At 50.7% G+C, this 21,660-nt stretch overlaps 1 protein-coding gene and 1 pseudogene across 3 annotated transcripts in view; one reads left to right on the top strand and one right to left on the bottom strand.

Annotated features, from left to right (window-relative positions):
- DPP6 (dipeptidyl peptidase like 6) overlaps positions 1–21,660 on the bottom strand; it is a 939,040-nt gene that overhangs the window by 679,892 nt on the left and 237,488 nt on the right. The window lies entirely within an intron of this gene.
- Positions 19,840–20,698, top strand: LOC109252412 (rRNA-processing protein FCF1 homolog; annotated as a pseudogene).

Here is a 21,660-nt window from a genome sequence, read left to right as displayed (position 1 = left end):
CCGCACTACTGCAAAACCCTGGAAACAGAATCTGATCAGTACACTCTGCCCTCTGCTGTCCACGCTTAAACAGTACACAACCCTACCTCCCCTCCCACGTCAGCGCTCGCATCAGGCTTGTGGAAGGAAACTGTAAGGTACCAAGGCGATTCTACTCGTTTGCTTAAAACTGCCAATTTTTCTGTTTTCAAGGGATTGAGGTTTTTTAAATTTTTTAATCTTTATTTATTTTGAGACAGAGAGAGGGAGGGAGGGAGGGAGGAACAGAGAGAGGGAGACACAGAATCCGAAGCAGGCTCCAGGCTCTGAGCTGTCAGCACAGAGCCTGACGCAGGGCTTGAACCCACCAACCAGAGATCATGACCTGAGCCGAAGTCGGACGCTTAACTGACTGAGCCACCCAGGCGCCTCAAGGGATTCAGATTTTTAGACTAATTTCACTAGCTGGATTTTTCCTTGCAGTGCCTAGGGAAGTTGAAGAAAGAAGGAAACCTCTGCGCTTTCCCCAACAATCTGTTCTTTGTTAACGATAGAGGTATATACACTCAACGGAAAGGCATCCTTAGAACACAGTCTGTGTGAAGGCTTAGCATAAAGTGGTGACACAAACAGTCCCAGGGCCATTAATGTGATACACCATTTTCCAGGGCAACTGTATGATCCTGGGGATTTGTTTCAAGATAATGTGGTGGCAAATGGATGAGGTGGGATTGACCAAGTTGATAATTATAAAGCTAGCCAATGACTACAATGAGCTCATTATATAATTCCCTCTAGTTTTATTGATGTTGGGAAGTTTCCATAAACGTGTGCCCCCATCTTAGTTCAAAGAACACTGAGCGGCTGGGGCTGAGGGTTAAAGGCATGAAATTTGGAGGCAGAAAGCCACGGGAGCGGATGGATGATGCAGGTTTCCACGCCCTCATCATGCCTCTGCTGCTTATAACGGGGAGGCCGTGGGCAGGTCACCTTATCTCTCTTAGGCTCACTTTCCATATTCGAAAAAAGAGAACAATAAAACACACCCCACTGGGTTATTGCGGGTATAAAGTGAGATTGGATTAAAATGCCTGGCACGCAGCTGGTAAATGCGAATCTTTTCCTTCTCCTTTTTCCAGCAAGCCCCAGATAAACGCCAGTGGTCAGTGAACACAGCCAGTTCGAGCAACTCCCTTGTTAGGGATCACCCTTGTAGTCCCTGAGTGTTTTAGTCTCTCAAATGCAAATGTGTCAAAAGATCGTTGATTCAGGGGCACCTGGGTGGCTCAGTTGGTTCAGCGTCTGACTCCTGGTTTTGGCCCAGGTCATGATCTCATAGTTCGTGGGTTCAAGCCCCGCATCGACAGGCAATCCTGCCTAGGATTCTCTCTCCCTCTCCCTCTGCCCCTCCCCTCTTCACTTGCTCTCTCAAAATAAATAAACTTAAAACATTAAAAAAAAAGATCACTGAATCAGTATCAGCCAAGATAGAACACGCATGCACAAATAAAATAAACTATTTTATACTATGTTATTTTTGACTGTTTTTATATCATAGCATTCTTATTCAATATCATGTATATACCTCAAGCCTACATTTTATCACAAAGCGATGGTTTAAAGGCATTATAAGAGGAATATCTATCACTAATACCATAGTATTATCTTTATGTACTAGAGTTCACTAGCCAATTTCCAAGAGCTTGGTCCACGGATAACCCACTTTATCAGACACCATTTGAATGAACACTACAAATACAGTTTCCCACACCTTCAATTAACCAAAATATTTGAATAACACTCTATGCTACTAATTTTATTTTTCTGGCAACAGAGGGCCATTCCGGCTTAAAATGGATTTGAATAGAGAGAACGGAGTTATTTTCTGCAAGAATGTGTCATTCAGGAAAAATGAACCCGAGAAGAAGCAAATGCAGAAGTTGAAGAGAACTCTGGAAGCATGTGTATTAGACCTAAGACGTCCACTTACTGGTATGTCATTTAAGTGATCACATAAAACACCTGAAAGTTTTCCAGGGCCTTTTCATAAATTAATAGATGCATCACAACTGTCCTCTGTGGGATTAATGCATACATGTGCCTAATTTTATAAAGGAGAAATATGGATGGAGGCTTAAAGAGTTCCCCCACGTAATTAATGTGTGACAAGAGTTAGGATCTGAAGCGTCTAAGTAACCCTTCCCGCCTCACCACACCGTGCCAGTCCGTGCAGAGTGTGACGCATCATGACAGTGACCGCCTGTCCCCAGCATGGGATTTGGGGGAGGGGAAACTTTTCCTTACTTTTTGCCATTTCCCCTGGATTCATGTCCGCTTAGTTGAAGGACGATCAGAATCTACAGGTGCACTGCATTTGAGAAAGATTTATTTTTTCTTTTAATTTTTTTAAATTTAATGTTTATTTATTTTGAGAGAGAGAGAGAGAGAGAGACAGAGCACGAGCAGGGGAGGGGCAGAGAGAGAGACACACAAAATGAGAAGCAGGCTCCAGGCTGTCCAGCACAGAGCCTGACACGGGGCTCGAACTCACGAACTGCGAGATCGTGACCTGAGCTGCAGTCAGACGCTCAACCGACTGAGCCACCCAGGCACCCCAACAGATTTCTTTTTAAGTCCTTCTTTTAAGTCCCCACATAACTGGATATTTTGCAAAGCTACGTTTCTACAGAAAGGAAAATGGCTCGTAAGGAGGAACAGAGTAAACACTAACTTAAACTCTGTCAAACATGAGAACATTTATTCATGATTAAATACAGTATTATTAACAGAAAACAATGACCAGTGGTCTGTGACAACCTTGAATTCCAAACAAGTATCAAAATATGAATAATGGGCCAAATGCTTGCTTGCATAAATATCATCCGTGTATTTTCAAAACGTGCTTTCTTCTCAAACTTGGGTCCAGATACCAACGCTTACAAAGTGTCGTAGCACAGGAGACGGAGTTTTTCTGTTTTCAGCTTTACTGCTAATTCAAGATCTATCCAAATAAAATAATGATTGTGCATATTCCCAGTGCCAAATATAAAGATAATCTGGAATGTGATCTCAGGGACCCGCCTCTTGGGCACAACAGCCCTTGCCCTGTGCGACTCTGCGATCTGATGTCTGAGCCTAGCACAAGGACCCCAAGGCCTTATTACAGGATTGGCTCTGAGATCTTAGGGCTGACGCTTTGGTTGTGGCTGATTTTTTTTCTATCCCTGAGAAGAGGTGTGTGTGTGTGTGTGTGTGTGTGTGTGTGCGCACACGTGTGTGCGTGCATACATGCATATGCAGGGGGGACCAAAAAATGTGTGTAATGTGATAATTCTCATTGGTTAATTCCCAATTCAGAGGTGGTAAAGATGTGAATTAAGTCCCTAGTGGCCTTACTAAGCTCCTGACAGTCAACAGACCCGCCTCAGAGGCCCCCTTGGACAGGACGTCCTCTGTGCCACGGGCCCAAATGTCAACTCTTCCCTTTGGGGGATGGCAGCCTCCCCTCCTGGCCTCTCTGCTCCCTGGGTCTGTGGCTCTGGCCTGAAGCTGTGGCTTGTGCACAAGGAGGCCCCTTCCGGTCCCTGCAAGAAACCCTTCATAGGCTCCTCTCCTAGATTTGATGCCCCAGCCCTGCCTCAGGGTCTTATGAATCGCCTTCATTTCCCAGTTAGTGATGTCTCCTTGCTTGGGCCGCGGCAGCCTAGCCAACACCTGTGCTCCAGAAAACCACTCTGGCCGTGGCCACCAAAGTACCGTGGAACTCGAGTTCACGGGGCCCCTTGCTGCTTTTGTATCACTTGCCCCTTACGGGGCCACCTTCTGACTTCAAAAGCTATTTTCCCCTTGGCATCCGTGTCAGCAGCATCCTTCTCCTCCCGGGGCTTCTGCTCTGCCTGATACCTGTACACACCTTCAAACATCCTGAGTCTGTCCACCAGCCGGCCACTCCCATGGCACCACACATTTTTCCCGGACCATCTCAGCTCCCATAGCTCAACCATCACTAACAGAGTCATGACACCGAAATGTAAACCTCTCCGGCCCAGGTCCATCCCATCAGGCTCTCGATGTCCAAACTGGCTTCTCTTGTCTCTCTCGTCTGGCCCTGCCCACCGGCCACTGTATTCTGCACACAGGGCAACGCCCCCGAGGCCACCCTGGGGTTTTCCCAACCCCATCAGACCGCTCAGCTGCTGCAACAAAATACGATGACGAGTCGGCCTCGGTGTATCTTCTCACAGATCTGGAGGCTAGAAGCGCAAGGTCAGGGTGGCAGCACAGTTGGGTTCTGGGGAAGGCCCTCTTCCTGCCTGGCTTCCAGACAGCCTCCCGGTCGAAGTGTCCTCACACGGCCGAGAGAGCCAGAGCATGATGGAGCAGGCTCTCTGGTGTCTCTTCCAACAAGGACACTAAGCTCATCACCAGGGCCCCACCCCCAAGGCCCCATCTAACCCGCCACCTCCCAACAGCCCATCCCCGTATTCCATCACGTTGGGGGCTAGGACTTCCGCGTGCAAACTTGGCCCGATCCAGTCCATAACACTGACCGACCCCACCTTTCTCACCTAATCCATCACCAAAGTCTCTCAGTCTTTCTCAAACTCTTAAATACTTCTCACGCTTGCCCCCTTCTTCCTAGCGTTACCACTGCCATTTACAAAATCCTGAAATGGAAACAGAGGAACGGAAGTCGGTGCCGCGTCACAATCAGAAGAAACCCATTCGCAGCCCGTGCAATTCCAACCAGTCGACATTCTGCCTTCTCGCTTCTGTTCGCAGGCCACGGCAGCCCTCTCGACGAGAGCTTCTGCCCACCCATCCCCCGATTCCTCTCCCTCGACCAACACCACGCATCTGGCCTCCAGGCTGGACGCAGAATGATTTTTATTAAACCTGAAGAAGACGCGGCCACGTGTCCGCTTCAGCTTGCCATGACTTTCCATCACCTTGCAAGGACCATGTCAGTCTGGAACGCCACGCGAGAGCCCCGTGACACGCCATCCATCTCTGAGGCTCACCTCTACCCGCTTGGCTCCACAGACACTATCCCTCAGGCCACCCAAGTGCCTGAATGCGCGGGGCTCTCTTACGCCACTGTGGCTCTGAAGGAGCCATCACCTCAGCCTGAAATATCTTTCTCCTTCTTCCCATGGTTATCTGCTATTAATCCGTCAAGAATCATCGTAGGCACTCCTATCTCCCAGGAAACGCTCCCTGACACCCTTGAGACAGAATTAAGTCTCTCTCTTCCTGCTCCCATAGGGCCCTCTGCATACTCCACCACTTAATAATAAGATAAGGTGATGTGTTAAACTTGAAGGCAAGGACTGTTTTATTCATGGAGTGCCGCATGCTGAATCCTTGCGCTCGTAAAGAGATTAATAAGGGGGTTTTCAAGCCAACGCAGCATCAACCTGTCTTCCCGTTATTTGCCCGAATACAAATTCCTCATCCCGGTCCTATAGCCCATGCTGCCCGACACGGTAGCCACCAGGTACCTGCGGCTGTTTAAATTTATCTACATGAAGATTAACTACAATTTAAAATTCAGTGGCACAGGCCACGTGCTCAGCAGCCACAGGTAGGTGTCCACTACTGGAGGGGACGGCACAGATGCAGAGTATTTCCATCACCACTGACGGGTCTCTTGGATGTTGCTGCTTGGGACCCTTCTTACAACATACCCAACTCTCTTGCTCATTTGCACGCCTGTCTCTCCCACCAGACTGAGGCTCGAGCACGTCTGTATCCGCTGGCATCGGCCCTGCATCGCGCTATAGCCGATATTCAGTGAAAGCCTGTTGTATGAACAAGCAAAACCTCTCCTGCACAATCGCTACGTGCCTCTCATCTTCTCTGCCCCTCCTCCCACTCGACAGAGCCAAACTCTAAAGCCCCCCCCCCCCCGCCAGGCCCTGCTTGAGGACCCCCTTCTCGTGAGCTCCCCCGCCCCTTCCTTTCGTGACGGCGGGTTCCATCCGAAAGCCGGTGGGTTCTAGAGCTGGGCATCTCGCTCCTTCAGCTTGCTCCGTGCACCACAGCTGAGCAGAAGCTGGGCCACCTGGCCCTCACGCAGGCCAGCAGAGGGCTCTGCTGTGCAGGTGCACAGCTATCCAACTGCACGGTGGTGTGTTCACGAGCGAGCAGGAACCGGGTGGCGGCTGACATCTATCCCGGTCATCACAGAAATACTAAGAGAAGCCTTGGAAGAAGAATGGAGGTTTCCAGCACTTAAAATATGGACATTCTGGGGATGCCTAGGGCAGGCGTGACTCAGGAGGGCTGCTGTGCAGGAGGAAAAAACCCAGCTGCCATCGGGAAGCGCTCGTGCAGGCAGGTCAGAAGAACCTCCAGCCCCCGGGAGCAGAACTGGGTCCTGTTCAGGCTCTGCCCCATCTGACCTGCCCCTGACGCGCTCTGGGGCCCAGCGGTGACAGGCAGGCTGAGCAGCTCCCCCTCGGGCCTGGCCCCACTCCATGCCTCGGGCTCTGCTTCGCTCACAAACACGGGCCCGGAGGGGACGATGGGCCCCCAGTGTAACTGCCTAGTTGGGGCTCACAGCTGGGCTTCGGAAGGCACAGCAAGGGGACAAGCTGTTTTCCCTTCCGGGACCATCTGCTCCCAGATATGGCAGAAGTCGTGACTTACGTTCCAAAACACACACTGCCTTTGCCTCAGTGGTGCCAGTGGCTCGTTCTAAAGTTTGCTACAGTTTTGCGTAAGTCACGTGGGCAGGTGCCCACCACTCACGACTGGAAGACAACAGACCAGCACGGGAGCGATGGTAATGAGTGAAGGCTCACAGGCAGGAAGCGATGAGTGGTTTCAGGGAACTTCACTCCATCCGACTCGCTCACGGGCGAGGTCAAGGTGGGGGGCTGGTGTGGGGAGAACACCGTGGCAGTGGGCGGGGGGGGGAGGGATAGCTGTGTGGAGACACCGTATGGCCACCCCAGAGGACACCACGTGATGGCCTTCCTGTGACCTTGCCCGGGATGGGGGCACCAGCAGTCACAGACGGCCCTCCAGACAGTGCTGTCAGCCCCGCAGTGACCCAACCCGAGAGTGTGCCCTTGAGCACTGATAACGGGCCCTGCTTAGCACCCAGCCAAGTCACAGGAGATTGAGACGTAGGTGCTAACATGTGGAATGAGGTAAGGCAGAGCCCAGGCCCCGGCCCCATCACAGTGGAATGCCAGCTGAAGCTCACAGATGGACGGACAAGGCAGTGCTATCTTGGCAAGGGGGGAGGGCACTATCTGGTCCTTGAAAGGTTGGTGAGATTTTTTAAAACTGTTGTAATGTTTATTTATTTTTGAGAGAGACAGAGACAGAGACTGCGAGTGGGGGAAGGGCAGAGGGAGAGGGAGACTCAGAATCCGAAGCAGGCTCCAGGCTCCGAGCGGTCAGCACAGAGCCCGACGCGGGGCTCGAACTCACGGACTGCAACATCATGACCTGAGCCGAAGTCGGACACTTAACCGACTGAGCCACCCAGGAGCCCCTGAAAGGGTGGTGAGATTTTAAAGCAGAGAGGGCAGAAAAGGCATGTGGCTGTCAACACGGGGGAATGGCCCACCAAGGCTGGAAACCCACAGTGAAGTTTTTGATTATCTGTCTTCACGGAGCTCTTCAATGAAGCCAAGTGAGGGCATTGGGGTCCGTTATTTAAAGAGGCTTTAAGATGGCCTTATTAGGGGCTCCTGGGCGGCTCAGTAGGTTAAGCATCCGACTTCGGCTCAGGTCGTGATCTCTTGATTCATGAGTTCGAGCCTCACGTCGGGCTCTGTGCTGACAGCTCAGAGCCTGGAGCCTGCTTCGGATTCTGTGTCTCCCTCCTCTGTCCCTCCCCGCTTTGTCTCTCTCTCTCTCTCTCTCTCAAAAATAAACATTTTAAAAAGCTAAAAAATAAAACAAAATAAGTAAATACATAAAATGGCCTTATTAGCACTGTACCGATACGCCCTTGCAAAAATAATGCCCTAAACGGCAAATGTTCCCCCTCGTCCCTTAAAGTCGATGCCTATTGCTAGTGACAGAAATGAAACCCAAATCCGATTTCTCGCTAACGGAACTCGAGTGTGCAGTGAATTGTATTTATTCCCACTGTCTCCCCCCAGTCCTCACAGCACTCTCCGTCCCTCCATCCAGCCCCGGGGCGGTGTCTGCTGTGTTACAGGAGGAACAGGTGGCCTCTCTCCTTCTTAAAGTCCCCTTTGCGTGTGCTGTCGGGTTCTTCTCTTTTCTCCTGAACGCTGTGGCTCTATAACCTGAGGCTGGCGTCTTCCCCGCACCGGCTGCTTCTCACCGCCGCTCGCCACCTGCTCGGTCAGGGTTTTACACCGACCCCTTCCAGAGCCCAAACCACCGCTCTCCGCGGCTGCGCTGGCAAATCAGCGTCCGAGGCTGATCGGCCTCTGGCCGTCACACATCCGCTGTGAGATTCTTTACCGTCTGGGTCGCCGGTTTTGATCGAAAGGTGCCTCCAAGCCTTCGGGTTTGTTTTCCCAATACATGGGTGAGTCCGCTCATCTTGGGTCTGCAGGCAGTGACTCACGTCTACGCTGCTCCCCACATCTGCTTCCTGTAACTCGGGAGTCTGCAAACTGCTTCCCATGTGCCAAAGCTGCCTCTGCCCATTTTCATCAGCAAAGTGTCGTCGGCACGCGGCCACTGTGTGCGGCTCCTTCCGCGCCACGCCCCCGCAGGGTGGCGTGGATGTGAGAGACTGTGTCACCCTCACAGCCAAGACTATTTACGGATCTGGCTCTTCCAGAAGAAGTCTGCCAGTCCCTGCACCAGACCGGTGATCTGGAAAGTCAGTTTGATCTATATCTCTACTATAGTTTTTAAGATTTTTTATTTCAAATAGCAGAGAGGGGCAGACGTTTCGCAAACGATCCAAGGAAACGTGTATCTCCCGCCAATTCACGATGTTCTGCCTACACGCCCAACACGTATGTGATACAAGCTCTATTTCAAACATCGGGGGTTCCCAAGGGAAGACAGCATGCCCTTGCACTTAAAGATCTCTGACCTAGCGAGGAGGCCGGGTGTGTGGAGAAGCCATCTCAGCGAAGACACTTCACGTTCAACACCTACCGCCCGGGGCAAGGTGGACGGAACCGTTGATCTGTCCTAACCCCCATGTCCAAAACTCACCTCCCAGAGAACTCAGCACCTGCACCTGTCATCCATCAACAAGGAAGGGGGACTAGCTGCTTTCTAGCTGTGGAAAGGGGCAGAGGGCTAGCAGATGACTGTGGAGGCAAGACAGAGCACGGGATGTTGGAGGGAAGGCCAAGGGGTCAGGTGCGGGGCCCGCAGGAGGAGGGCTTCACAGGGAGGGGCTGCCCGGAGAGGCGCCCTGCCGTAGGCATAGAAAGACGAAGCTCGAGTCCCAACCCACAGCAGAAATGGGTCATCTTGGAAAGCAAACTTGTGGCAGAAAGCGTCCCCTGAGGTATACACGTAGTCATTTGACAGACTGGACAAAAAGCAGAGCAAAGGCAATGCCGCTTTTAATGGCTTGTGACATTTTACATTTCTTTCTTTCCCAGATAAACTCTTCCCTTTTATTTTTCGTCCCCCAACACGGATTTTTACCCACTGCCTGGGAAGGAGCCGGAAACCCCAAGGGAGATGTGGCTGTTGCTCTTTGAAAGGGCACATCTTAAAAATAACCTCATTTCTTTTAAATTGGTCACAGCACGAAATGAGGTGTCTGGGAAGGAAATAATGAATAATGGAGAAATGCCAGCGACTTTGGGGTGCCCTTTGAGGAGGCTGCTCTAGACGTTCCTACTCCTTCATGTTTGGCCTTGGCAATGTGTCATTTATGTCCTCGTTTCCACCCTGGACTGTTTGTTAGGTGAAACAGTGAATAAACAGAATGCCAGGCAGATGCAGCAACACAGACTCTGAGTTAAGACCACAGTAGAGGCACAGGGCTGGATCCTGGAGGCTTTTGGAGTGGCCAGGACTCATATCTCTCCTGCAGTCCTCTGACCCCTGGGAGCCCGTGTCCCATGCCTTGTCCTCCGGAAGCTCAGATGCCAGTGGAAAAGGAAGAAAAAGCAAGCGGCTTCCGGTGAGGTGTGATAGATGCCCCCACAGCTGTGCACACAGGGCATCCCAGGAGCCCGTCACAAGGACCTCGAATCCAGATTAAGGGATTAGGGTGGCTTTCAGGAAGAGGGGCCATTAAAGGAGGCTACCTCCCCTAAAAGCTTCCACCAAGACAGCAGAGAATATAAACTGTAGCCCAGGGGCGCCTGGGTGGCTCGGTCGGTTAAGCGTCCGACTTCGGCTCAGGTCATGATCTCACGGTCTGTGAGTTCAAGCCCTGCGTCAGGCTCTGTGCTGACAGCTCAGAGCCTGGAGCCTGTTTCAGATTCTGTGTCTCCCTCTCTCTCTGCCCCTCCCCTGTTCATGCTCTGTCTCTCTCTGTCTCAAAAATAAATAAACGTTAAAAAAAATTAAAAAAATAAAGAAATAAACTGTAGCCCAAGTTGCAAGGCGGAGAAGGCAAAGCGTGTTCAACAAAGAAATACCGGTATCCACGTATGTGCAGCTGGGGACAACAGGGACACGAGCAATTGCTAGCATAGGGACAGAAATAGCACCTGGCCAAGCCCATGCAGAGAGGCGTGGGCAGTGCTCACGGCAGGGAGGATGGAAACGTTCCCCTGCAGCCCTGAGTACCTCTCCCCACGGTCCTCCTGTGCTGCAACGCTGGACCAAGGGTCATATTAGGGCCGGTATCTGACATCACCAAACTACTCCTCTGGATACAGGTTTGGAACATACAGGTTAGGACTGGCTTCCCAGGAACCCCCACCTCTCATGTGAGTGGTCAGTACATACCCTTCTCCTACCCTCTGCCTCCCAGAGCTCACGCCCCACACCTCAGGGGCAGGGGAGAAATGAGGCCAGCACCTTCGTGCACTGGGAGCCAGCACTGGGTCTAGGCGTGGACGTTGTGCTGTCTGGATACTTTCAAGCATGAGATTCGAGACACTTTCATGCTGTGACAGCGCAGAAGACACACAGGTTTTCTGTTTGCAGTCTGGAAGCTCTTTACTTTTATTTTCACCCCTCCCCCACCCCCGCCAATTCATGCTTGCAATCTGTTTTGGGTAGGAAGAAAGAAATCGGAAATAGAAATAAAGCCATGCCTCCTCCTCTGACAATGACCTTGCCGGCAGCATCCTCACCAGTGCTCCCAACAGTAGGGTGACAGAAGCAGGTGTATGTGCCCCGGGGTTTTGTAGTCACAAAATTAGCTATGTCTGGGTTCCCGGAACAACACAGCAGGCAGCATCTGACGACAGGCCCATCAGAAGTCCTTCCAGAATGAAGTGAGCCATCCACAGACCAGACGATGGTTGACATCTCAGGTTTGCAACGTCTTACTGTCATTCCCTAAGTCTGGTGGCACCAACTAGCCCAAGAATCCCTTTCCTGTTTAACGCATCCAGCTGTGACATGTCCCTAATCAGCTGCGAATCCCCCAGAGCAAAATGCATGACATCTCACCACTGAGACTGTCCTAATTACTTATCTCCAAATCAGTTCCCTCTCCTCCTCCCCCAATGGCTTTTCCCAAAGGAAACGTCACCAGAAACAGGAAGCACCAATCAAATGGCAATAACGATTCAATAAACAGTCCACCGCACAGAGCGGATGAGTCAAATTGAGCGACGAAGATGTGTTCCTTAAAGTTCCAACGAGAAACACAGTCATCCTCCAAATACTTTAAATAACCTAAAAATGACATGCTTTGAGACAAAAGTCAGTAAGTCAGTGTTAATGAGTTGGGCTGTGCCCCCACGCCTGCAAAAAAAAGGTGTACCGCTCTAACCTCCAGTATCTCGACATGTGATCGTATTTTGGAAACAGGGTCACTGGAGATGTAATTTAGTTAAGGTGGAGTCATGCTGGGGTAGGGTGGACCCCGAATCCAACGTGCCTGCTGTCCTCATAAGAAGGGAAGAGACACACAGGGAGAACTGTCATGTAAACGCAGAGGGAGGGACTCCAGGGACGGGGCCACAAGCCAAGGCACACCCGGCGCCCCCAGAAACTAGAAGACCAAGAGTGGGTCCTCCCTGGAGGTTTCGGAGGGAGCACAGCCCTGCTGACCCCTTGATTTCAGACCTAAGGGAGACAGCACATGTCTGTTGTTCTGAGACACCCAGTTTGTACGGTTTGTCACAGCAGCCGCAGAAAACTAAGGCCGCTGGAGACTGGCTGACTTTTTCACCTGGATATGATGTAAAGTAACCAGAGGAGCCTGTGGGGGCCAGAAATGCAGATTTCCTCTTCCTGACCCGAAATCTGCCTCCAAATCCTGCCACTGCCACAGGCAGACACAAACAAGTGGGACTTCCTACCATACGCACACACACCTTAGGTGGTAACACTCAGTGTGAAGTTCTCATTGAAAGCAAATCAAGTGAGCTTGAAGAATTCAATGTTTCCCAAACTTTTTGACCATAAACGCTTTTCTGCACAAGTAGAGACTTTAAAAAGGACACTGGAAAATCCCCGTGTGTGGTTTCCCCTAAGCTCTGTGTTAACAAAGACCCAGTCTTATTTCAAAGGAACGGCAAAGCTGACAGTTAAATATACACACATATGACTGATGGTAAAAGAATCAGATTAAATTAGGTTCTTCATAATTGTATTTTTAAGTGAAATTTTATATTCTACCCGTCACCAGAATTTGTCGGAGCACTGTGAACGTGAGAACAGGCCAGTACTGGAGCCATAAAGACTAGGAAACATGCCAGGAGCTGGTGATTCAGAACAATCGGATGTGCTCAGACTTTTCGATGTTGAGCAAGACTTGTGTCACGAAAGGAAATACGGGCTACGCTCCTCCCTGCAAGCAAGGTGTCGGGACTTCTGGGAGCTTCTTCAAAGACAGACACAGATTCTTCCTTCTCATTCCTACCTGACTGGGCTGCAGTTTGCACACCTTGCCCTGGAGGTGAGCTGGGTGAAGCAGAGATTTTCCTTCAGTCTTTCCCTAAATGTATTTCTGTTCACAAAGCATCTCGATGCATGCCTCCTTGGGAAGGTCCTTCTTTGGGAAGCCAGTGCTTGGAAGGCAACAAGCTTTGAGTGACACCCGTCCAGACAGTGAGACAGGTGCAGAGATGTTACCAGATCTTTCCAGAACCCTTGAGGCTCCAGTTACATCTACGGTGCATTAGCTCCTACACGGTGAGCGGGCGGCAGGCACACCTGGGATGCCATGTTGTTTCATCCACTAGAGTTGACCATCGGGCAGTTCATGGCACGTGATACCTTTCCATGGCTTCCATTGACCCAGTGGGCCAATCCCAGGGTATCTGGAGCCTAAGGATCTCTGAGTTTGTAGAAAACTCTCCAAAGACTCCCTGGACACAAGGCTGGCTCTGTGTGCTTTGTTTTGGGAAGAGAAGAGCGTGCTGGTTGAGTGCAGAGGCTTTCCAACCTCAGAGAACCTCAGAAACCACTTCAAGTGAGGATTCGGCAGATACAACAGAGTGGCCAACTCTCTGGTTTTTGGTCAGACGGAACGAAGAGACTTCTGGAAAGTTTTAATGGAAACATTGCCAGTATAACTGCTAATAGGGAAAGAGGTAATTAAAATTCAGGCGTTATGTCGAAGCTTCTGAGAAACATCATGGGAAGTGGTTTAAGATCTCTGTTCACAGTGAGAACGTTCTTTGTTTTTAAAACCGCTGTAGTCACACCTCCATCTGGCCATTTTCCACTATTCCACTCTGGTTCACAAGACCATGCTTGCTGGGGACCCCGGTTCCTAGTTCTCAGGCTGGACGACCTATTTCCACGTTCCTTCAACTCACAGCTGGCTCACCCACGATTCTTTCTTCCACGTCTTCTAGCTGGACCCGTTCTGCCCACCGTGCTGGGCACACACCACGTATCATACTTTGGATTCTCAATCATGAAAGGGACTCCCGAGGGAAGTAACGTTTCTCAATAACCATTTCCTACTTTCGTTTTAAGGCAGGGCCTGGCCCTGGAGGATGTCCGTGAACAACCTTGGTGAGCAAGTCTGTGTTCTCTGATGGTGTGCCAAGGCTCTCCGCGTTAATCTAGGGGTCAGCTTGTGCTTCCTCATCTACTGCCCTCTCCGGAGGGGAGTCTGACCTAGGACCTCTAGTTCCAAATCCCCGTGTTTCCTCCAGGAATGCCACACAGGGGGGATGGAACACGGAGTCACACTGAGGGAACTGGTGGTTAATGGTGACACCATCAGCCCCCCCGAAAACCATGCGGCCCCTCAGTCCAGCTGTCCTAACCAGACCACTAAATCAACCCACCTATCAGCATTATGGTTAAGTTTCAGGCACAAGGGATTATGGCTAATATTCAGTGCACCTGTGATTACTGGGGGGCTTCCCACATCCCTCTACCTCCAGCTCCACTGTGTCCTAAAAGCACACCAGCCCTCCACCCATCCTTTCTAGAACAACTACATCTTTCAATAAGGACTTCATGACGTCGTGATGATGCATGGCACGCCAGGGACTATTTAAGTGTTTCCACGTATTAACTTAAACTTCCTAACCAACTGGTGAGAAAGAAACCATGATTTATTTCTCCTAACTGTATAAATAAAAAGACGGAGTCCAGAAACAGTTAAGTAGCTTCTGAGGGCTAAGCAATGAGTAAATGGCGGGAAGAGTCAGTCAGTACTCAAGCTCAGGGGGTCTGAGTCGAGGGTCGTACACCCACCCACTGAGCCACGCTGCCCGCGATGAAGACCCTGGGAACAAGAAACGGAAACCGGAAATGGAGCCCTACTGGCGGTAACGTGACGTTAGGTGTGCACCTCAGTGAATTCTGCGTGCGACGCGTTGGTAAACCGCCACGTCAGCTCTGGTACGTGTGAGTTCGCTGGGTCCTCGGGCTGTTACTCAAGAAGGGCTTGTGTTGTCCCAACACACTTTTTCATGTCAACTCGGATCAACAAGGAAATAAGCTTAAAAGTACAGTTGCTGTACGGAAGGGGCCACGTTCCCCTGGCCCTGTCTCCTGTTCCTCCTCTGGCCCTCATCAGGAGCGCTATGACTCGGGGAAGCACAGTTTGAAGCTCACGTCTCCAAACCAAAGCCTGGGGCGGGGGAGGGGGGGAGTCTGGCTTCTCTGACGCAGTCACAGTGGGCATTCACTGGCCCACACAGCACCGAATACACACCCTTGACCTTCCTGGCTGAACGCCCTTCACTCCCCGAGCTCACCTGTGCCCCGCTTCTGTTTCCAGAGCAGCTCTGCTATCTTACCTGACAGGTTTCCCTCTCTTGACTCCCTCCAAATACCCAGTGGCCTCATGCCTCTTCCTCGGGCCACATGCGCGTCTCCAACAATCGGCAGGTGACTACGTTCCAACCGTGAGACGCTCAGTGCGGTGGCCCCGGGATCATCCCAGTGCCCCTGAAACCACACACCCTGACTCCTCACAGATGTAAGGAGTGGGGGGGGAGCGGCAGAGGCCCTGCTGGGTAGATCCCACCTGCACTGCCCTTCCAGTGGCTGGCAGTGCTGCAGGTGTCTGGGGCCCACTGGGTCCTCTCAGGCATAGAGAGCCAACTGGGGGGGTGTGCAGTGGCTTTTCACATGCACCGCAGACCCCTTCTCTCCCGGGACTTGAACTGGATGCCGAACTTGGAAACCTGGGCACATCAACTCACATCCCTACTCCTTAAGTAATCACAGCAGAAAACGTGCTTTGGTGAGTCTTTTGGCTCTAAGTGTTCTCAGGCACTTGGACTACTTCAGTGCAGGGGTCAGAGAGCTCCCCACGCCCAGCGATGCATCTCCTTATTATGGGTTGCATCATCTCTATCTAATTGCGTGCACTTTGGCCCCATCTGACAGCTCCAGAACTCCACGTGCTTATTAGCACGTCTTCGGACGAAGGATGTAGCCTTCCTACAGCTCTCTGGTTATGCCTTCCAAGTGTGCCCGTGACGCAGACCCTCTCCCGATTGGAGGGCTGCTGCGCCTTCTTCCTCGTTCTTGAACAGCTCAGCCCAGTTCGGGGTGGGCAAGAGAGCACTCACGACACATACATGCAAGCCAACCCTTGTCTGGCAACGGAAAATAAAACGGCCAATCTTCACTTAGCACAATTTGTTGATGGAGACTTGAGTCAAAGTGTCAGCACAGCCTTGAGCCACCAGGCCACTCAGCTGGGCGGAGCAGAGGGAATAGGGATCAAACAGGGGTGGCAGTCTCTGGTCTCAGCCCCCTCGTAAGTGCAGCTAAGTCCTGACTGTATTATAAAAACGGACGCTAGAGACAGGAAATGAGCCCCGGGCTAAGCACCCAGGCACAGTTCCTCTCGCAGAAACTGAGCGTTTTGGTCTGGGAACTTTAGCATTCCGCTAATGACATACGATTCCAAAATACTCTGAGTTGACTTTCCACCTGCCAACGGTCACGGAACCACGGAAAACCAAGCTGCGATCTTTTGCTTTCGCTTAAATTGCAAATTAGGTAATAGGAATTTCTAATCAAAACCAACTTATCACCTTCTTGTATTTATAGGAATCTCTTCTTCCCAAAGATACGCATTTTTCCCAACGGGACCTTCTTTTCTACTACTTTTGCTGATAACCACAAAAAGAGCCAGCAAAAAGAGTCGTGCGTAGGAAATGTATATTTCACTCGCGCTTATTTTTAAATTCAGACAAAATATTACAAACGCTAGACACTGACATTTAAAGCAGATCCTACAAAAGTAAAGCCTGCTGTTTCCCTAATAACCGTTTCATCTTCTCAACTACGGTCTTGAGTTGGAAGCACCAACTTCCACTGTTCAGAATCAAATAATAAAGAAAATCCCAAAAAGGAGAGAATCTATTTGCAGACAGTCGTGATCAACCACGTACGAGGTTCAGAGCACTAATTTTAGAACCTTTCAATTTCAGAAGAAGTCCTGAGAACACGGTTAAAGAAACGTGATTATTCAGACAGAAGCAAAGAGAGATTTTTCAGGTAGGATACCATTCGTTCGCTCGTCATTTGACAAATACTCACCGAGAACCTTGGGGGCACCAGGCACTGTACCGGGTGCCTGGACACATCAGAGGACAAACCAGCCACGGTCCCTTATGCTAGTTCAGCCAATGTCCTGATGGGGGCTGTAGAGGGCGGGGGCCAAAAATAACACAGGCATAAAAAGAAAATTATATAATTTTCTGGAAGATGATAAACACCTTCCACCTGAGCAGGGTAGGGAGTATCAGGAGTGATGCAATTTTGAATGGGGTGGGCAGTGTAGAGTCTTTGAGAAAGTAGCACTTTAGCAAAGACCGGCAGAACACCTGGGAAGAACGTTCCAGCAGGTGGAACGGCCAAGGAGAAGACCACAGGGTGAGAGTGGGGAGGCACATCATCGCAGGCCCTTCGTTCATTGTAGGAACCTTGGCTTTTACTCTGAGAGAGAGAAGTGAGGGGCCCTCGCATGGTTCCCAGCGCAGGAGTGGCCGGGCAGCTCTGACATGGGGCAGAGGATGCTGAGGGCAGCTCTCCTAGTGAGGTCAGAGCGAAGGTGATGCCCTTGACCGACCTGCCTGCCATGAACTGGGTGGGCAAGACCAAGCAGATCTTGGATGATGATGGGCAAACCTTTCCTGGAAGCCCACTAAAGTAGGAAGATGGTGTCTGTAAGAGGAAGTGGGAGACACTGAGGGCCAGCAATGACCACTCAAGGTCCTTTCCTGCTTCAGAGACACCACAATGAGCCCCAGGAGCAATAAAAGGCTCGGAAGGCAAGACTGCTTTCTCCCCAGCTGTGGTGAAAGACAAGATCTGTTGGAGCAGAGGTGGCACGAGAAAGACCATGGGGAGGCGGGCACGGGAGCATTAGGATTCTGCTCAGGTGTTCTCCTTGTACCTGTGCAAACAACAGCCCTGCTGACTGATGTGATCCCGTCAGAGCCGCAGGACATCAACGAGGAAGCATAGCAGTGATTGAGTATTCAGTGAGGCCAGCAGCCCAACAAGGAAGCCAGATGCCCCGGCTCATCACAGCCAGCTCCCGTTTCTATAGAAACGGCACCCCTGTCTCTCATGGCACCCCCCTCTCCTTTTAATAGATAACCCGTCATTCAGGGGCTGAATTTGAGAGAAGCTCAAAAATCTAGAAGAAAGGAAGAGAAATTCATGACACTTTCCCACATACAAAATGGCAATTAAATGACCATAGGCAGGATGCTAATTGGGGAGAAAGATACCGGGCTACAGCTAGATGTTTCTGCTGACGTTTCCTATTATTCAGATGAAGACACGTACCTCTCCGTTCCCACAGAGCAAATAACCTCATCCCGAATCCACTAAGACGGAAAAGCGTAGCGAATGCCAAGGGCAGAGTCAGGGACCGAGACTGTTCTCCACACCGAGAACCTTCAGAGCCTCCCCCTGTGAACCAACCACCACTTCCCTGACTTGGAAGGTTTCCTGTCAAGGACCCAGAGCCTCGGCTCTAAGGCTGGCCCTCGTTGACACCCTGCAGGCCTGTGCTGGCTTCCGCCATGGCCATTTAGTGTCCTACCTAGCATCCCTCCCACTGCCCAGTCCCTGCACCCCTAACCCCTGCACACCGCCAGCATGTGCACCTGTCTTTCAAGGAATTGTTCCCACTTGCCCCCCAAATAAAGTAAGTGATGGAACAGGTAAGACTCATGCCCTACCACATCTGCAGTCCTCCCTGAAAGAATTTCTGATTCATCGTCTTTGGGAACTAAAAAGTTTGATGTGAGACACAAGAAGGCAGGGTGAAACTACCCACCCAACTTTAGGAAGTGTCAATTCTGGCCGGGGCGATGATGTAACCGAGGTCCAGAAATGAGGAACAGACCACCCACATCAACACTCGCCCCCTGCGCTCCTTGGCTCCAACCAGGTTACACTGTGGTAACATAATCTCCATGTTTACAGACCAAAGTGCACAGCTTTCCCATTGAGCAGCCGCTCTCTGAAATACCCCTTGTTTCCATGGCAAAAGGAAGGTGAGTACAGAACCCGCCCACGCTGGTTCTGGAAGCTTCCGTTTTGCAAGTGCTCCCCGCAACCGCCACTCCCGGTTCCCCAGCCAAAGTACGGCGCGGCCACACCGCCGTCTAAGGGAGCAAGGGGACACAATCCCCAGAAGCATCTGCAGAGCCAAAGTGAAGACCCCTACACCCGCCCACGTGAGAAGCCAGCCCTCTTCCAGCACTTAGCCAAGTGCCCATTTGAGAAAATCTAAACCAACTCGACCTCTCTGCCCCCATTCCTCTGCTCCCCACCTTGTGGCGACCCTATCCGTCCTTCCACCTGACCGCTATCCGCACAGAGCTCTACCGGAGCCCACGCTCCTGCTGAAGGTCTGTATGGCTGGCAGCACATGCTGGCGAGAGAGGGAACGCGAGTGAGGAGCCGCTAACAGGTGCGTTCACCTGGGAGTTGGCAGCTCCCCCGCAGCACGGTGCCCTCACACTTAGCAATGGAGAGCAGACGTTTGTACACGGGAAAAGACCGATGCGCATGATGAGAAGGACCCAGGAACTCACCTGCGAAAGCAGCTGGGTATTCTATGATGCAGCCCGAGTGTCCTAGAACACTACAGCCATCCCCTCCATGGATATTCCTGAGAAGACCTGTAAAGGTGGGTAGAGAGGGAAGTGCTCCCTGAGGCAGGAACAAAATGAGAAGGGAAGACAGGGGACCACGTGGCTTCGTCTACAGCTCTGTCCTTCCTCAGATGCTACGGCATGAGGGTTGGTGAGGAGAAGCCATGGAGAAGCACAAGATGCTTGTGGAAGCATCTTTCCACAAGAACAAGAGTGCGGCATGAACGTGGGGAAGCGAAAGAAAGCAAGAAAGTAGGCGGCCATGAAGCAAATGTTTAGTCTCTAAGATCAGATGCTTAATGGACAGATTCAGAGCTAAAAAGGGGGACGCCTGGGTGGCTCAGTCGGTTAAGTGTCCAACTTCGGCTCAAGTCACGATCTCACGGTTTGTCGGTTCAAGGCCCGCATCGGGCTCTGTACTGACAGCCTGGAGCCTGCTTCAGATTCTGTGTCTCCCTCTCTCTCTCCCTCTTCCCTGCTCGTGTGCGCTCTCTCTCTCTCTCTCTCTCTCTCTCTCTCTCTCTCTCTCTCTCTCACACACACACACAAAAATAAAATATAACAATTAAAAATTACAACCTGAAAAGAAAGCAAAGATCCCAGTGCACTCAGGAAAAGAGAAGTGTCCCAACATCCTTCCCACTTATTCCTCCAATATAACACACAGCTGAGCCCACCTCACCACATCCTGTTTGACACCAACTTTATCAATTTTTCCATTAAAGTCAAACTTCGTACAATCAATGCCAGACTGCCTGTATGCCAAGTGTATCCCTGAATAGCTGACTGTGTAATGGCTGAAATTGAGAAACTGGGACAGAAGTCTGGAGTGGCTACGGATTGTCAAGGACCCAAGATGTGAACAATTACCAGGCACACAGGAGAGAATCTATGCAGATGACTGCTCAGTACAGGCAGTGACTCGGCACAAGTGTCACATTGTGGCCACTGTCGACCCCGACCTGAAACAAAGGACCGGAAGGATCTGGAAGATCCCTTGAATTCCCATCATGTACATTTCTAACCACAGGTGCAACATTCAGCAGATGCCAGATGAACACGGAGCCCTTGAGTTCTAATTCCTTTACCAACTTTTCCTACTGCCACTCCATACAGCAATATGCCACAGCGTGAATTATTCCACTGACCCATTTGCTCTGTTACGAGCAGAGGATGGCTATATGCGCTCACTTTTTGCTGTCGTTCTGAAATTGACATTTTGGTATCATTTTAAATTTTGTTGCATCTTTTCACATGTCAGATGATTGCTCACACGAAAGAAAGAAAGAAAGAAGGAAGGAAGGAAGGAAGGAAGGAAGGAAGGAAGGAAGGAAGGAAATGAAAGAAAAAAGAAAGAAAAGAAAGAAAGAAAGAAAGAAAGAGAAAGGCGTCTCTAGTAATTGGACCGTTCACACTGCAGTGGACCCCCTCTTGGGGCCGTGAACACCCACAACTCTAAAAGCTCTCAAGAAGAAATGGGAAAGGATCACCTGGTGGTTCACTTGGTTAAGCATCTGACTCTTGACTTCGACTGAGGTCACGATCTCAGCCGTGGGATCAAGCCCCATGCTGGTCTCTGCCCTGGAGCCTGCTTGGGATTCTCTCTCTCCCTCTCTTTCTGCCCCTACCCTGCTCTCTCTCTCACATACACACACACAAAATAAATAAACTTGAAAAGAAGAGATAACTTCACCTCTCACGACTGTTTTAGAGCTTTCCCATTTTTATTTCTTTTTATTTAACTGGATTTTGCAGGAGGCATATGAAAGGTTTGAATAAAGTTCAGAAAACTGAGTGTATTGGAGAAAATTATTAGGGAGACAGGAGGCCAGTGTTTTCCCACCTTTAATGTCTGCTGAATCCCCTCCCCTTATACGATGCCCTTTGTTTGCAGTTCTTCCAATGCTCCTTTACTCCCTTCCCACTCCCACCCCTGCTGGCAGGTGCCACCTTGAATGCATCAAATATGCAATGCATGAAATATGACGGATACACACAATTATATAAACACATCCAGGACGATACAACAAGGTTCCCACTG

The sequence above is a fragment of the Panthera pardus genome, unplaced genomic scaffold (assembly GCF_024362965.1).
Source record: "Panthera pardus isolate Hobbes unplaced genomic scaffold, ASM2436296v1 HiC_scaffold_9, whole genome shotgun sequence".
Taxonomy (NCBI): Eukaryota; Metazoa; Chordata; class Mammalia; order Carnivora; family Felidae; genus Panthera; species Panthera pardus.
The sequence above is the reverse complement of the archived record's forward strand: the minus strand, read 5'-3'. Positions and strand labels throughout refer to the sequence as shown.